Below are 15,786 nucleotides of genomic sequence, written 5' to 3'. Positions count from 1 at the left end.
TCTTGTGGGGGGTAGTATCGCTTTATAAAGTTAAGAAGACAAAATGTGTAAATACTGGGGAGAAGAATAGAACCTTCAGGTGATATTTAGTCCACACCTGGAAGGATGGCTGTGTCTTGAGCATTTGGGCATGGAGGTGAGATGTTCCAGGTTGAGGAGATGCTGTTAGCAAAGGTCCTCACTCCCGTTATTCTCTTTTCACTCTGAGGCCTCACTTTATAACCCGGCTCACAGGCCTGGGGGGCCACACATCAAATGCTCTGCTCAGAGAACGTGCAGAGAGCATGGCTGTGTCTGTCAGCCCCATCTGGAGCTTTTGTTTTTCCCCACAGACATGTCCAGAGGCTCCTCTCCTCTTAGACTGCCAGGGGTTCTTACCTATGAAAGGAGACCTTCAGGCTCAGTTTTAGGAATTCAGAGATTATATGCAGAGGAAGAAAACTTCTAGAAAGCAGCTTAGGTCAGGAATTATGGGGCTAGAAAGAGAGAAATGGAACTGGGACTTTATTTATGGTTTGCCCTTGACTTAAGTTGCTGAAGGCCTCAGTCTCACCATCTATAGAATGAGAGGGTTAGCAATATGCTATTCAACAGTTTAGAAGTTCTAAAACTGGGCTTTGGCTTCTGGATTGATGTATCTGAGAAATGAGAAGTACAGTTCAAATGGCTTAATGTTGTCTGCATTTCACACATTTTGTAAGAATTCTTATTCAAGGAAATAGAGTGCTTGGTACCTTCTTTCCAAAGATGGTCCAAAGCTGTTATCACAGAGATTATTCCAATTGAGAAGCACTCTCCTCGCCTGTTTGAATCTTGCAGCCTAGTACAGTAATAAGACCTTGCATTTGTATAGCAATTTTTACATTCCAAAAGCGCTAACCATTTATGTCCTGAATTTTACATTTATATTAATACCATATAATGTATGAAAGGCAGGATTTTTGAAAATCACATTTGAACAATAAGGAAACTTGGACTTGAGTTACTCTCAGAGAAGTAGTGATGATGTACTCAGAAGGGTGCTTCAGAGATAGGTCTGTCTCTCGGCCTGACTCTGAATAGGCTGGCTGTGCGACTTAGGCCAAGTTCCTTAAGCTCCCTGTGCCTCAACATCCGTATCTACTCACTGGGGAGAAATAACCACCCTGGGGGTTAAATGAGATCCCATATGTGCTGGAACACAGAACCAGAATTGCCTGCTGGCATTCACCTGTTATGAGATGAAGACATGTGGCTGGCTTTAGAGAGGCAGAGAGAACTAGGGGAGGATGTGGAGCTGAGGAGGAGGGAGAGGAGGCTCTCCCAGGCGGCTGGGATGTGCCAGTGATCTAGAGAGTAAGCACAGGAAGAGGTCGGGGTGGATGTGACACAGAAGGGGAAGGTGCTGAGTTTGGGCAGATCCCCTGGAGAAGGAAATGACTACTTACTCCAGAATTCTTCCCTGGAGAATTCCACGGACAGAGGAACCTGGAGGGCTACAGTCCGTAGAGTTGCAAAGACTCAGACACACCAAGCAACTAACACTTTCAGTTTTCACTGGAAAGGTTGCTTTTCAGTGCCTTTAAGACATTCACAAGGAGATGTCTAACAAGCAGAATTCTGTCTGTGTGCGCTGGATTTCCTTGTTTCTTAACCTGCTTGTTTAACACTTTATAAGTATAAAAGTGTTATCTCATTGAAATTAGTGTAGTGTCTTGGGAGATTGCCCCAAGTGATTCTTAAAGATGGAGAGTCACCTAAGACACCATTTTTAGGTCTGGTATTTCCTAAAACAGTCAAAAGAATACTACTTGCAAGATGTGAACAGCAAAAGAGAAAAAAAAAAACTTTCAATCCATAATAAAATAATTGAAAAAACAAAAACACACACACAGCACATCTGCCTTTCACAACCTCTTCCCCCACAAGATTGACAGGAACTTATTAAAAGCTTTCAGAAATGTGGTCCTAAGGCAAACTTGCTTAATTTTAAACCAAAAGTCTATCTTATTGGCCCAAAGAACTGCCTTCATTTTTCCCCATGTCTTTCTAGTTGACAGCGTGTAAATGGTTTTTGTGGAATAGATGTGAAAGTGTTTCTAGCATCCCAGCAGGAAAGGGAGCCCTCAGGAAGGTGCATGCTCTGCCGAAAGTTCCTAAGCGAGTCGCTTGTCAGATAGGAACCCTGCTTTCCTCACTGTCAGCACTGTTTTCTCCCCGCCACCCTGTACAGACTGTACTGTACTCTCCTGCAGAAAGAAGCAGGCAGACAGCAGCCAAATGCCACATTCATTCTTCACCAGGCATCGTGAAGCACCTTCTGAAATTGCCTTCACCCTGTCGCCTGCTTAAGTCATCCAGAAAACAGCCCAATTCATGTTTTAATAATATAAGTTTATACTCCTGTCACACCTATTATTTGAGGTTATCAAATCACTCTGCCCACCTTAATGAATTCTTATGATTCTCCTGCAAAAGAGATTAAGGCAACATCTTGCCAGTGTGGCTCTCTGCGACCATGCTAATGAGTCTATTGATAACCTCATGCCTGCACACATCTTCAAGTCAGCTCTTGTGCAAAAGAGGCTTTGCAATTCCTTTGCATGGCTTTGCAATTCCTCTGCATGGCTTTGTAATTCCTCTACAAACCCACACATCCAAAAGGTGCCATCTATCTCAACTAAAGAGCCCTTTAACTTTTACAAAGCCCTTTTATTTTTACCATTAAAAAATGCCTATATGTCTATTATTCAATTACTTTTCTATTACTAAATTAAGTAAAAAATAATAATAAATTACTTTTTTCCTGTCATAACCCCAGACATATGCAGGGAAGGCCAGTCACCCCCAGTTGACAAAAGAAGGAATTGGTGTCTAGCAAACATAAAGTGACCTTCCTAAAAACCCGGCAAGAGTCAGGATTCAGATTCAGATGCAATCATTCCAACGACAAGTACTTAGCAAATGTCCATCACCAAATCCTAGGCTAGGTACCATACGGGAAGTGCAGCAATCAAACTGATAAATATGATCTCTGCCACCATGGGATTAGAGCTCAGTGAAGCTGGCAGAAAACAGACAATAAAACAAATGGCGACACTTTCTGAAAGCCACCCTGTGGGAAAATCAGTGGGAAACATTTGCCCCTGAGATGTTCACGTGTCTTGCTCTCTGACTTCATTCAGTTGTCTGCCCAAATCACTAATGGGCCGGGAAGAGCAGGCTATCAAAAGGGCACTGCCAAGGACTGAAGGGGATTTCCTTCATTGGAGCAAGAGATAGCCGAAATGAGAGGACGGAGCCTAAGGCCATAATAAATAAATTATAAGGCCTTGACATTTTTCCTAGATTATTCTTTTCAGATCCCAATTCATGTCACTGGACAGCAAATGATTTGAGACAGAGGAGAGAGAAGGAAAGAGAGAGGGGAAAAAAAACCCAACTAGAGGCCCTGCCTGTGGCTAAATCTTTCTCCAAGAAGGAAAGACATATTTTCACATGTCTATGTGGAGAGTCCAAGTATCACGTGGAAACATTTCTAAGGGGCTCTAAAGAACAATCATTTGCATCATCCTCCCAACCTGTAACCTTTCTGGTTTCAGTACTTGGAAATTCACCGGGCCCCATTCCCGGGCCCAGCAACCTTCTCATTAGTCCCATCACCATAGCAACTTTTAGGGGCTGTATCCTCAGCCACATGGCAAACTAATTGAACTGTACAACTTATTTTGCAGCTGGAGAATGTAAAAGTGAATCTTACACTTAATCATACTCATAGCACTGACATTCAAATCACAAGGCTTTGTTAGGGCTCCTGGAAAATGGAGTGTCATCTTGCCAGCACAATGTTTCACTTAGAGGCACTTCCTGCTCACTTTGAAGTGCTAAGTGAATGGTGGGGGAAAAAAAGCTTTGGGGCTTAGGGGTGGGAGAGGGTGGAGGGGGGCGAAAGAAAGAACAAAATCTGGATGAATAACAGGGAAATGAATAAATGTTTCCAAATCTAATTCGAGTTCAATGCAAATGCTGCTGAAAATCTTTGTCTTGTTTCTTTTTTTTTTACAGAGGCAGAAGTATTGATGGAAAGAGCTTCGAATCACAGACCTACTCTGCACTCCTTAGTTCTGAGAGCTTTGGCAAGTCACTTAACTCCTGGTAACTTAAGTTTCCCTGCATACAAACTAGAAATAAATGCTACCACCCGACAGGCCTGTTCGGAGGGTAAACAGAATGCATATAAACCTATATAAAACACAGAGAATCATGTCTGACACACAGTAGACACTCAGTTGTCATTTTGGACCCCAATATACAGCTAGACCTATGCCAAAACATAACAGCAGGCAGTGTGGTGGTGCCTATATAGTAATACCTTGTCTCACTAACCACCATACTAACCCTGGGACATGGATAGCATTACTCCCTTTTTGGCAAATTAAGAAACTGAGGCTTAGAGAGGTTAATAATAATTAAAAGTACCCAAAACTTGAAAATGAGGAGAAAAGATGACTTCATGTCCTTTCTATACTGGAGCATTGTCTAACAGGACTAGCTGAGGTCTTTCTGATTCTTAAGGGGAATGTACTTTCTCTGACTTACCATTAATTAGGCCCAGAGTCCTTCACGTTAGACGTTAATTTGTAGAAGATGAACAAGTTACTAATGACTGGTGGCGTGGCTGCCAGAGAGCAAATGCTTTCTGCCCAATAGGAAAGATAACTCTGAAAGTTCTGGTTTATGGCCCTCTAGGGCGTGAACTGCCTTTGCACGTAGCTTGGCCCTCTTATTTCAGTGTTTTGTGTTTCAGTGATGCCAGTTCTCAGATCCTTTGACTGAGCTGGGTCATCCTGCGGATCCCTCCTTTGTGGGTATGTGCATGCTCAATTGCTTCAGTCATGTTCAGTCTGTGATGGTATGGACTGCAGACCCCAGGCTCCTCAGTCCATGGGATTCTCCAGGCAAGACTACCAGAGTGGGTTGCCGTGCCCTCCTCCAGGGGATCTCACCAAACCCCAGGATCAAACCTGAGACTCTTGCATCTTCTGCATAACAGTTACATTCTTTACCCACTGAGCCACCTGGGATGCCCATTAAGTCTCTAATGTGTGCTCATTGTACATAGGTCAGTTTTTTTTTCTTTCTGAAAATGACACTTTGACAATAATTTACATAGCTCCCATCAAGATGGGAAAGAGTACAGCCTGGTTGCTCTGACTCCAGTGTCTACACACCTCATTCTAGCTGGCTCACAGAAAACAGGACTAGGATTTAAAGGGTGTACCCTCCCTCAAGTGAAAGTGTTAGTGGCTCAGTTGTGTCCAACTCTTTGCGACCCTTTGGACTGTAACCCACCAGTCTCCTCTGTCCATGGAATGATCCAGGCAAGAATACTGGAGCAGGTTGCCATGCCCTCCTCCAGGGGATCTTCTCAAGGATGGAACCCAAGGATTGAACCCAGGTCTCCTGCACTGCAGGCAGATTCTTTACCATTTGAACCACCAGGGAAGCCCACCCTCCCTCAAGGAGCACTGAAAAAGACAATCAGCTGTGACGTGATTTCATACAATACATGTGAAAGTCCTGGCAGTAAAGTGTTACAGAAGTTTAGAAGAGGAATACCTCCATTTCTCATTTACAGGAGTGAGAATGATGGCAGAAGACCTCACAAGAGAAGCACTGAAGAATGAGCAGATTTCCTCCTGATTTCCACCATAGGTAGAAGAATGATCCCCAAGAGTTCATAACAGGAAAAAAATAATAACAATAGTGGCGGTAACTATGCAGATTTGAGTTCATAATTCTCACCTACCCAAGGCTCACAAAAACTCTGTGAGGTAGGTACTATGTTATCTCCACTTTTAACTGAGAAAACAAGGGCATGAGAGCATGACTGGCTTGCCCAGGCATGCCGGGCTGGTGGGCACAGAGCTGGCCACTGAGCCACTGGTCTGGCTCGAGGACCCCCGTTCCTCCTGCTCCTTTACTGCTCTGTCTCCACGTGCTCCCTCTGCCCCTTGCTCTCACCCCAGGGACACGCACAGTTTCTGACATAGCCCCTAGCTTCAGGCAGGCTGACATTTTTAACCCTGCTTGACCTATGTGCAGCCCTCGGAAGCTTAAAATGTGTAAATGACTTGTCAGCTCTGAAGGGCTGGAAGTGGGAGCCTCTGAGATGAAAGTCCCGCCCTTCCAGACACTCCACGGGGCTGACTTGACTTGCTTTCCAGTCCTTGTTACTGATCCATCTGCACCTGGTCCTGGTGCTAAGTGGAGAGAAGGATAAATGAGCTTCCTCCTGCCACCCCTCACAGGGAGAGACGATGCACCGTGGGGCTATGCGTCACTTTTGGTGCAAAATGACAGAGGGTAACTGGAAGAGGAGGTTGAGAGACACAGCAGGGCTTATCCTCACTTGAGATAGCTAGCAATCTCATCTTTCAGGCTTTATGAAGATGATTTCTCTCCTGCTTCATCCATATGCTGCCCCCACTCCATCACTCCCCGAAGCCTTCCTCGTTATCTGTATGTTCCATCTGCACAAAAGAATGGAAAGAGGGCTGAGACCTTGGCTGGGTCCCTGGCCTCTAAGCCTGTTTCTCATCTGTGCACTGAGCAGACTGGATGTGCATGCTATGATTTGAGGAAGTGTATTCAGGCAATTGGTGACAGAAGAAAGCACTGCCAGTGAGGGAACTCAGTGATGAGGAATCCACCCCCAAACACTCACGCACAGCCTGGGAGGAATCCACCCCCCCACACACACGCACAGCCACGCAACCACGTGGCATGGAACGGGCCATCAGACATGTGCTTCTAACTTGGGACAGAGGTGATAGGCTGGTATAAGCATAAAGAACAACAGAAAACAGATGGGAAGAGCCATGCGAGATGCTCCTGAGCGGCTGATATGTTATCTTCAGGTGGCCCCAGTGAATAGGCACAGAGAATGAGCATCTGCTTCATGATACATCCATTCTTGCCTCATTTCCTACATTCCACCCTCAGAGAGGACTGGAGAAAAGGGCCTGATTCAAGTCTGATTGCTTCTCCGAGCCTTCCCTCCTTGCCCTCAAAGTCCTCTCTGCACTCACCATCCTGACACAGGGCTGCTCAGGGAATGAGAAAGATGGGCATCTGATCCAGGGCTTGCCAGTAATAACCTGGATGGTTGAGCAAAGCCTGCTCTTTTCTGGGCCTCAGTTCATTTCTCTGTAAATTGAGAAGTGAAATCAACAATGGAATGGCTATGGAACATGGATGTGCAGAACAGCATGGTGTCTCTTGAGATACTTACAAGTGCCTAAGAGATGCTGTTATCTATGAGACAGATGAAAACGTTGACACCCAAGCTAAGTGATTTGCACATGGTCAAACATCTAGGAAGGGGTAGTGTAACTCCTGACCCTGAAATTTCTCTCATGGTAGAGACACTGGCATAGCTGTTACCTGCCTTCCTGCTCCCAAACCCACTACCCACCCATGGCAGACACCACCTGTACATCTCAGCACCTTATTCAAACTGACTTCAGGAAGACTGTAGTTTATGTCAACTACAAACTGACACTTTCCAAGAGCATTTGCCAGTGACAACAACAAGAAGGGCATTTGCCAGCTGCCTCTGCAGTGACTGAGCCCCGTGCTGCTGCAACTGCCAACTGCCAACACTCCTTGAGGTGGGTGGAGCACTCTGTGCTCCAAGGAAACTGATGGAACAAGTCTTTAGGTAGGTATTTTCAACACCTGATTTCAAGATCCCAACCCTTGCCTCTCCTTTTATCTGTGTGTGCGCTTAGTCACTCAGTCATGTCTGACTCTTTGTGACCCCATGGACAGTAGCCTGCCAGGCTTCTCTGTCCATGGGGATTCTCCAGGCAAGAATACTGAAGTGGGTTGCCATGCCCTCCTCCAGGGGATCTTCCCAAACCAGGGATCAAACCCAGGTCTCCCACATTGTAGGTAGATTCTTTACCATCTGAGCCACCAGGGAAGCCCATCTAGAAAAGCACTTATCTAGAAAAGCACTAAATCCCTTCATGGTAACATCAGCCCCTCATGACTAGCAGAAAACCTCTTGCAAAGTAAGTGCTTGATTGTGCTGAACTCCCCATTCACCAAAATCTTAAATATTGACCTTCCCCACTACCTCTTTGGAGCAGTCTCTCCGAGCTCTCTGAGGTACTGTCTCCTGGGTTGCAGTCCTCATCTTGCCCCAAATAAAACAACTCACAACTCTCATATTATTCATCTTTTTAGTCAACAGGTACCAACCTCTCACTTTAAACCTGCTACAGTCTATTCCCACCACAGAAGCTAAAGTGATCCCTTATAAACAAATCAGATGGGCTTCCCTGGTGGCTCAGTGGTAATGAGTCCACCTGCCAGTGTAGAAGACACTGGTTTGATCCCAGATCTGGGAAGATCCCACATGCCGTGGAGCAACTAAGCCCATGGGCCACAATCGAGCCTGTGCTTCAGAGCCTGGGAGCCGCAGCCACTGAGCCCACGTGCCACAACGAGTGCAGCTCGAGTGCAGCAGAGCCCATGCGCCGCAGCAAGGGAAACCACCACAAGAAGCCCGAGCCGCGTGATGAAGACTGGCCCCTACTTACCGCGACTAGAGAAAAGACCAAGCAGCAGTGAAGACCTAGCCCAGCCAAGATAAATACAAAAATTTTAAAGTATCACATCATGCCATTCCCCAGATCAAACCCTCTGATGGCTTGACAATTCACTTATATCCATCTTGGTCTTCAAAATTTTGCACGCTCTGGCCTCTAACCATCCTTCCAACTTCATTTTCTACCTCTCTTCCCTCTGTTCATTCTATCCCAACCACTCTGCTCTCCCATGCCTGGCATTACCTAATGCCTGGTTTCGTTAAGATACTGTTCATTATAGTTACCAGGGGGGATGGGTTGAAGGAAGGGATAGTTAGGGAGTTTGGGATAGACAAGTACACATGGCTATATTTAAAATGGATAACCAACAAGGACCTACTGTGTAGCACAAGGAACTCTGTCTGGTGTTATGTGGCAGCTTGGTTGGGAAGGGGGGTTGAGGAGGAATGGATACATGTATATATACAGCTGAGTCACTCTGCTGTGTACCTGAAACTATCACAATATTATTAATCAGCTATACTCCATATACTTTCTGTTCAGTTCAGTTCGGTTGCTCAGTCGTGTCCGACTCTTTGCGACCCCATGAATCGCAGCACGCCAGGCCTCCCTGTCCATCACAAACTCCCGGAGTTCACTCAGACTCAAGTCCATCAAGTCAGTGATGCCATCCAGCCATCTCATCCTCTGGCGTCCCCTTCTCCTCCTGCCCTCAATCCCTCCCAGCATCAGAGTCTTTTCCAATGAGTCAACTCTTCGCATGAGGTGGCCAAAGTACTGGAGGTTCAGCTTCAGCATCATTCCCTCCAAAGAAATCCCAGGGCTGATCTCCTTCAGAATGGACTGGTGGGATCTCCTTGCAGTCCAAAGGACTCTCAAGAGTCTTCTCCAACACCACAGTTCAAAAGCATCAATTCTTCGGCACTCAGCCTTTTTCACAGTCCAACTCTCACACCCATACATGACCACAGGAAAAACCATAGCCTTGACTAGACGGACCTTTGTTGGCAAAGTAATGTCTCTGCTTTTGAATATGCTATCTAGGTTAGTCATAACTTTCCTAAAGTTTTTAATTAAAAAAAAAGGTACTGTTCAAATGATCTTTCCTTAAAGCAGATGATCACCTATCTAAAGTGACAGCTTTATTCCTTCTTACAAGCTTATTTTTACTTGATTTTTCATTATTAATATTTATCATGCAGTGCCTTAAACCAAAAGTGTGTAACTGTTTATTTACCCATCTGTCTCTGTTACCTATAAGTTCTATGAAGTCAAAGACATTTTTGTTCATTACTGTATTCTGAGTCCCTCCAATAGTGCTCTTCACCTAAGAAAAATCCAAATAAGCGTTGAATCTGTGAATATTAGTCATTATACCGTCTCTTTGTTGAATATAGTCATTTAGACTGGTTTGGTTTGATTTACTCAACAATAAAGTTGGTGGTAACAGGGAACTGCACTCAGGCAGTCATTCTGGGGAGAAAGGCATATTTGGATGGCATGCTCTGGGCAAATGGTGGCAGTGTTCCAGGCCCCGAGTCTGTGTCACGGGTTGCACAGACACTATTAAACTCTAACCTGATGCCCTCAGGTTGACTCATATAACCCTTCAGTGTGATGCTTTATTCCCACAGACCAGTTACTCCCCAGGGTCATGGCACACAGTTCATTCACAGCATCATTACTCAACCACCACACGGCACGAGGAATGAGAACATGATTAAACTGGCTATTTTCTATAAGATGCTATGGGGAAATCCGAATGAACTTTTTGCCAACACAGTAGTTAATAAAACATAAACCATGCAAACACTTCTACCTGTTAAAAAAAATCTGTCTAAAACATCAGATGCACTATCCTGTGCAATAAGCACAGTGCATTTTTTCCCCCTGACCCTGGGCATGTCCCTGTGGACCCCTGCTCCTGATTTGTAAGATTAGGAATGTCTGATCTTTGGGATCCTCCAAAGCTGATCCTTTTTAAATGACTAGTAAGTTTATGATCATTTCCCAAAAATAGGTGTGAAACTGGAGAAAGTAAGCCAAAGGGGGCTACCCTCAAGTTCTTTTGTAAAAAGTGTTAAAACTAAACTAAATTATGAAGTTATCTTGATTTTTTGGTTTTCTGCCTCTTTGCCAAAGAACTTGGAAATGGGTTCTAATTAAGAGTACCAGCTCATTCCCTGTACAGGACAAATGATGACTAGAAGAATGCATGAGAAACAAGTTTATCAGAACCACTCCAAGCATCACAATGCTGCTCTCTTCTCACAGCATTTTATAGCATGACTGTGAAGGGTGTGTGTTACCCTTTGTGTACATGTCTATCTCTGGAATGAAACTCCTGAGCACGAAGACTTTAACTTGCTCAAAATACTACTGTCTTCAACACTAGGCTTGCCACAAAATAAGTACTGAAACCAAGAAGGACCACATGGGCCTCCTGGGCATGGAAGAAGCCCTTTCTGTTTAGTCTCTGTGAAATTTCCTGGGGTTTCCCTGGTGGTTCAGTGGCAAAGAATCCTCCTGACAATGCAGGAGAAGCAGGTTTGATCCCTGGGTCAGGAAGATCCACTGGAGAAGGAAATTGGTACCACTCCGGTATTCTGGAGAATCCCATGGACAGAGGAGCCTGTGGGCTACAGTCCACAGGGCCACCAAGAGTTGGACACAATTGAGTGATGGAGCATGCACCCAAGCATGCAGGACCTTCCCTGAGTTTCAAAGAGTTGTTAATCAGGGAAGGGAGCAGATGCAGAGACAAGGGAAGAGCAGTCAAGAAGCAACAGTGTAGCCTGGGGAGAGGATCCCGGTTCTACCTCAAGGGACACTCACAACAGTATCTTTGAGCTCCTTCCAGAACTAAAACCCCCACCAAATGAAGGATGCAACTACCTAATGAAGCATTCTTCATTCCAGAGAGAAGGTGACAGTTTGATAACCACAAAAACTCCTCAGGAGGCAAGATAGGAATACAGGCCCTGCACACACCTTGATCTTTATAGCAACCCTGCCCTTGAACAAGTGTTATCAACCTCCTCACCAAATCCCCCCAGTATGCGGACACACAGTTTTGCAGGCATGAATGCGCTGTGTGTTATGTCCCATTTGCCTGCCAAAGCAAAAAAGCTATTCTTTTCTTTTTCGCCCAAATCTCTGTCTTCAAGACTCAATTCCATACCAGAGCACAGAGGCTGAGTTTTTGACATCAGTACTGAATCAATATTTAGTGAATGAATAAATAGCTAGAGGACTTGAGTCACCAAACTTAACTCTTCTTCTACTCAGATGAAAGCTACGCGCCCCTAATGAAATACATCCCCACCTCCACGCTGGCACTAGGCTTGCAAAACCTCACTGGACATCATCAGACAGAGCAAGTGCTGAAACCAAGAAGGACCCCATGTCAATGCCATGGGCGACATTGGTAGCTCTCGTCTCTGCCTACCTCCCTCCCCCCGCCATCACAAGAAGAACAGTTAACAATTATTCATGGACAAGATACCACTGAGAAAATCCTAGAACATGAGAGTGCAGCTGAAGTACCCCCAACATCACAGAGACCAAGACAGACCACATCGGAAAGGTGAGGGGAGCAGCTACATGCGGACCACATGGCCCATCCCCCAGGCCAGCACAGCACCGCAATGAGAGGTCTCCCTTGTGGTTCTTCCAGTGGGAAAAGAGAGCCCAGGGATGACATCTAGCTTCCCCAGCATTGCGGGTTGCTTCTTAGGGGCCTTACACTGGTCTTGCCCCAGAGACATTGTGGGGAAGTCTGAGAGGCTTGGACACAGGGAATCTAATTGTAACAAAGAAGTGGGCAGAGGCTTGAAACAACCAGCACTTGGATCTTGGCAGACCAAGTTCCTACCTGCAGCATCCAGGGTAGGTAGTCTTCCCAACAGGTAGCTTTGCTTATCCTCGGAGCCAAGACAGTGGTGCAGTCTGACCAGGTAACTCTGTGAGGAGTAGCTCTCGGCCTGCTTGGATCCTCAGACAAGATGTGCTGGGCACTGGAGCTTGGCCTACCACTGCCCAGACAGGGAGGCTGAGTCATAGCCCAGCCTACTGCTGAGTGTACATGACCAGGAACACCTGGGGGACTGAAAGAGAGATGATTTGAGGTTATCAGAAGCAGGGATTTGGGGGTTGGAAATGTGAGTGAAGGTGGTCAAATTTCCTGTTACAAGATAAGTAAGTGCAACAGGACAACTGCAGGTAACATTGCTGTATCAGAAAATCGAAAGTCGTAAGAGAATAAATCCTAAGAGCTCTCATCCCAAGGGAAAAAAAAACACATTTTTTTTTCTTTTTTTTCTTTGCATTTACTATATGAGATGATGTGTGCTCAGCTGCTCAGTCACACCTGACTCTCTGCGACCCCATGGGCTGTAGCATGCCAGGCTCCTCTATCCATGGGATTTTCCAGGCAAGAATACTAGCATGGGGTACCATTTCCTACTCCAGGGGATCTCCCCAACCCAGGGATCGAACCCTTGTCTCCTGTGTCTAGAGCCTTCCGTAGTGGTCCAGTGACTAAGACTCCATACTCCCAATGCAGGGGGTCTAAGTTCAATCCCTAGTCAGGGAACCAGAGCCCACATGCCTCAACTAGGAGTTCACAGGCTGCAAATAAAAGATACCACATGCTGCAATGAAGATCAAAGATCCCATGTGCCACAACTAAGACCTGGAGAAGCCAAATATATAAATAAAATTTTTAAAAAATCATTATGCTTACACCTTAAACTTATACAGAAAAGAAAGATAGTGTTAGTCACTCAGTTGTGTCCAACTCTCTGCAAGTCCATGGACTATAGCCCGCCAGGCTCCTCTGTCCATGGAATTTTCAAAGCAAGAATACTGGAGTGGGGTCCCATTCCCTTCTCCAGGGGATCTTCCCTACCCAGGGCTAGAACCTGGGTCTCCTGCATTGTGGGCAGATTCTTTACTGTCTCGGCCACAAGGAAAGCCCAACTTATACAGAGCTATGTTTCAAATACATCTCAATAAAACTGGAATGAATAAACAAACAAAAGCAAACCTTACTAGGAAGGAAAGCAGAGAGGATTACAGTATAGCTTTTCACAGAACAATGGAGGCTCACAATGGTTTGCTGACTTTCCTCAGCCAAAGTGTATCAGAGTAAAACCTGGCCTAAAGCCTCCTGGCTACCCACAGCCTGTGCCTTCTGGGTCTTAATTCCAACCTGGTGGATGGGACGATGGGATATGACTCTTAGCTGGCCCAGCAGGCAGGAATGCTGTGTGCACCCACCTGGGAGCTCTCACGACCAAGCAGGACTGGTCCAGTCCAATTCCTGTGAAGCAGCAGGCCCTTCCTGCACAGGTCCCCTTGCCTCTCTTCCGCCGTGTCTCAGGTCCCCAGAATTTTTCAGAGTCTGGGAGCCTTTTGCAATGAACAAGAGGGATCTTACAAAAGTGTACACGCTAAGGGTATCTAACCCCTATTTGTTGAGCCCTAATGGTGTATCATCGGAGAAGGCAATGGCACCCCACTCCAGTACTCTTGCCTGGAAAATCCCATGGATGGAGGAGCCTGGTAGGCTGCAGTCCATGGGGTCACTGAGAGTCGGACTCGACTGAGCAACTTCACTTTCACTTTTCACTTTCATGCATTGGAGAAGGAAATGGCAACCCACTCCAGTGTTCTTGCCTGGAGAATCCCAGGGTCCGGGGAGCCTGGTGGGCTTCCGTCTATGGGGTCGCACAGAGTTGGACACGACTGAAGTGACTTAGCAGCAGCAGCAGCAGCAATGGTGTATCATGGAGAAGGCAATGGCACCCCACTCCAGTACTCTTGCCTGGAAAATCCCATGGACGGAGGAGCCTGGTGGGCTGAAGTCCATGGGGTCGCTAAGAGTCGGACACGACTAAGTGACTTCACTTTCACTTTTCCCTTTCACACATTGGAGAAGGAAATGGCGGCCCACTCCAGTGTTCTTGCCTGGAGAATCCCAGGGACAGGGGAACCTGGTGGGCTTCCATCTATGGGGTTGCACAGAGTCGGACACGACTGAAGCGACTTAGCAGCAGCAGCAGCAATGGTGTATCAAGGTGTATAGTATGGAACTCAGGCTCTGAAATCAAGTTCTTTGGGTTCAAATCTCAACCCTGACACATATCTGGACACTGAGTGTCCTCACTTTTAAAATAGGAATGTGGATTGTCCCTTCTTCTAGGACAGTAGTGGGGATCAGGTACGGCAGTGTGTGCAAAGACACACAGCACATGCCCGGCACCTACCCATCTCTCACTTCATCCTCACAACAAGCTGAGTGGGGAGATCATAATTATCCCACTTTATAGATTGAAGAAGGGGCTTCCCTCATGGCTTAGACAGTGAAGAATCTCCCTGCAATGCAGGAAACCCAGGTTTGATTCCTGAGTTGGGAAGATCCCCTGGAGAAGGGAATGGCAACCCACTCCAGTACTCTTGCCTGGAGAATGCCACGGACAGAGGAGCCTGGTGGGCTACAGTCCATAAGATTGCAAAGAGTCGGATGCGACTGAGTGACTCTCTCTCTCTTTCACACACACACACACACACACACACACACACACACACACACACACATATACACAGATGAAGAAACTGAGGCTCAGAAAGCCTAAGCAGCCATTTCAACAAGGCTTGCTCTACTGAACCCAGGCTCACCTCCAGATGCTGTTTCTCAGAGGAGGACGCTGGAAGAAACCACATAGAAACCAAACCACTGAAATTTTCAGGGTGAGTTGACAGGGCAAGGTCACTCGAGCAGGGCAGAAATTTTTGGAAACAGGGAAAGCACGTTCTTCTCAGACTCTTGGAGGCACAGAGCAGCCCACTGCCTGCTTGCTCCAGGATGTCTCAGAGTAGGAGCACTTGCTAACACCTGCTCTCCCCGGGGCTGCGGCCAGCTCTGCCCACAGCTGTTCCCAATTGGAGGACTGAAGGGCTGGCTCTATTACCAAGAATGCAAGTGTCCTTGCGTAACTCCTAAGGCGAGGTTGTTAACACGCTTTCCTCGGGACCCAACTCCCTGTCGGCCTGAAAAATGACTTCTCTGATTATCCCTGAGGGAACTCCTTACCCACCCCCGCTTCACCCCCACCCCCAGTTCTCTGCTCTTTACTACCTTTGGAAAATGCTCTTTCCTGGAAAGAGACTGGCCTCTCCCTTTGGA

At 46.3% G+C, this 15,786-nt stretch overlaps 1 long non-coding RNA gene across 13 annotated transcripts in view; it reads right to left on the bottom strand.

Moving 5' to 3' along the window:
• LOC123335033 overlaps positions 1 to 15,492 on the bottom strand; it is a 280,541-nt gene extending 265,049 nt beyond the window's left edge. For 4 of the 13 annotated variants that reach the window (XR_006553285.1, XR_006553284.1, XR_006553283.1 and 1 more), the window contains exons 1-2: positions 15,279 to 15,475; positions 12,472 to 12,703 (exon numbers count right to left, since the gene is read on the bottom strand). This is a non-coding gene — a long non-coding RNA (uncharacterized LOC123335033). Of the gene's footprint in view, positions 1 to 797; positions 821 to 6,491; positions 6,513 to 7,070; positions 7,189 to 12,471; positions 12,704 to 15,278 lie in introns of those variants that run through there. The other 9 variants (XR_006553276.1, XR_006553280.1, XR_006553275.1 and 6 more) reach the window with 8 other exon arrangements.
• Positions 15,493 to 15,786: the final 294 nt, after the last annotated feature.

This window comes from Bubalus bubalis, chromosome 9 (assembly GCF_019923935.1).
Source record: "Bubalus bubalis isolate 160015118507 breed Murrah chromosome 9, NDDB_SH_1, whole genome shotgun sequence".
Lineage (NCBI taxonomy): Eukaryota > Metazoa > Chordata > Mammalia > Artiodactyla > Bovidae > Bubalus > Bubalus bubalis.
The sequence above is the reverse complement of the archived record's forward strand: the minus strand, read 5'-3'. Positions and strand labels throughout refer to the sequence as shown.